The sequence below is a fragment of the Monopterus albus genome, unplaced genomic scaffold (assembly GCF_001952655.1).
Source record: "Monopterus albus unplaced genomic scaffold, M_albus_1.0 scaffold54.1, whole genome shotgun sequence".
NCBI classification, from domain to species: Eukaryota; Metazoa; Chordata; class Actinopteri; order Synbranchiformes; family Synbranchidae; genus Monopterus; species Monopterus albus.
In genome coordinates, this window is record NW_018127934.1 from 922,563 (window position 1) to 925,074 (window position 2,512).

The window sequence follows — 2,512 nt, forward strand, 5'->3', positions numbered from 1 at the left end:
GATCAAACTCTCCACTGGCTTCTGGGTTTGGCCGCTGTGTCAGCATCGCTCTTGATTTTTAAAGGTAACATTTTCATCTCTGGAGATGATTCATAGTTTACAAGTGTAGCCTATAACTGAAATAGAAATGTTGCTTGTTTCCTTTTCAGGTTCACCTTCAGGAAGAATTCCTCTATTTTTCAGCCATGAAACGGCTAATCCTCGTTCTGTGCATCATCGCTGTAGGCTATACCTCTCCTGTAAGTACCTTTCATCTGTGACCTACCATGTTGTTTAGGGCTTCACCAGTTTATGATACCTGTAGTTCAGATGGAAAGTGATTAATGCAAGTTTTTGCAGTAGTCTGTGATATTAAAATCTTCACTTTTAAAGGTCTCTGAGGAGGAGAATGACCGAGTCAAACGCTCAAGCTCGAACAGTTATGAGGTCAGTATCTCTAGAATAGATTCTCCTTCCCACAAAAACATTCGATTTGTACTATAAATAACTATTTTCTATATAATTTTATAATACAAAATGTTTTGGTTTTCTGTGTATTCCAGAGGTACCGCTTCCAGAGGTATATGCCATATGGACCAATGGTACGGCCATTCATGCCCCAACCTGTGCCCCCGCCTATGTTTCCTCCTCAGGCTCCATCGTTCTTAATGCAACTCTTGATGGCAAAACTTTTCAATACATCTGTTGTTTTGGCTCCATTTGGAAAATGATCCAAAAAGACAGACAGAAGCTGAATTCAAGATTCAGCCTGCTCACCATTTATTTCACAGAATTTGCTTCAGCGTTTGTCTCGTTGAGTTACTAAAACTGAACAAACACATCACTGAAAATAAAAAAAAAAACACTTAAGCATATGTTTCTCTTCTCTCTTTCTTTTTCAAAACCCTCTGTGCTTTAACTTATTTATGTTAACTATACTTTATTGCAGCAGCCACACAGAATATAACACAACAGGCTAATTTCTGTTTCTATCAGTATCTAAGATCATTTTTTTATCATGCTTATTGTGTAACAGAAGGCATTTTAATTTAGTTTTCACATAGCAGTTTTTAAAATAAGTATGATATATTGTAGCTTCCACTGTTTCTGGCACAATGACAAAGATTATAACTTCAGCATACACATGTGCAATTCATTACCCAACTAACTAAGCTGTCCACAAATCAGCTCACGGTGTTGAGACGGGTTAAGTACCTCAGTGCAATGTTCTGACAGAGTATCTAAAAACATTTTCAGCACTGAAATTCCTGTAACCTGTTGGGAAAAATAAATAAACTAAATTTGTCATAGCTAATGTGACCCAGTTAATTAAATGACACCTGGTATTAGTAATCACAATAATCTGCTGCAAGAACGACATTATTGGAGACATTTCCTGATCTCTACAGTTTACTAGACTAGAAATATAAGTACAGCAAATCTCAGTTTGGATGTCAGGGGAGTCTAAAAACTCTGAACAGGGTAACAGCTTAAAAAATAGAATATGAATAAAATATGTTGATGAAATTCTTGTGACATTTCCAACATTTTGTTTTCCACTTAAAAATAATTCAATGCAGACTGAGCCCAGGCAAAGGAAACAGGAAAAGGAGGCAGGAAACTGGAAATTAAAGTTTAAGAAGCACTTCCTGCTTATGTTATAAAGCTTTTAAATGTCAACATTTGCTATAGCTCCACCACATCTCCAAATGTGAGCAGGACAAAATAAAACACATCCCTCTGGTTTCAAAAGTCAGTGACACTAAGATGACTCACACGCCAACTGTGACTAAACATGTGCGGATTTTTTCCAGAGTGTGTCCCCAGGGCAAGCACTGGTACAGGTACCTTGGAAAATCATTAAAGATTTATAAACCCTGGGTGATGATGTAGTCTTCCAAAATGCAGATAAAACACTGTAATTAAACATTGTATTTAAACAAAGTTATCAAGCTGTTATCCGGAGCAATAGTAGCCTTTTTTCTTTTTCTTTTTAGGAGCTGTGTGTAATGTAAACTTAACATTAACTCCCTCGAGGCTCTGTTTTGGTCCCCACCGATTCCTGAAGTCAATACACAGCCCTTGTGCGTCTAAATGCTCTGCTGTGTTTGGTGTTAGACAGGTAGCGTGCATTAGGTCAGGTGAGCATTTCGACACTGAATTTAATTTTCACATGAAATGTTGAAATAAAATGATCCGTTTTTTAGTATTACAAATTCTAGTTGTTAAAGTTAAGCTCTATCAAAGACCAAACACTGGCATGTGTCTCAGTGTATTTCATTATGAATATACTGAATAGTCGATGGACAAATGCTCAACTAAAGAATTGGGTTGGCACTATGAATTTTTTTTTCTTTTATCTAAGGTGTATTTAAATGAGAGCATTATGTATGTTTAAAAAACTAAAAGTAAGAATAAACTTTGTGAAGATTTGAACTGTTCTGAAACATGTTGTAAACTTAAAAGACTGCTAAAAGGTACTTGTGTTATGTGCTGTTCGCACCTGTCCGTGAGCGAACGAGAAAGAGGTGGA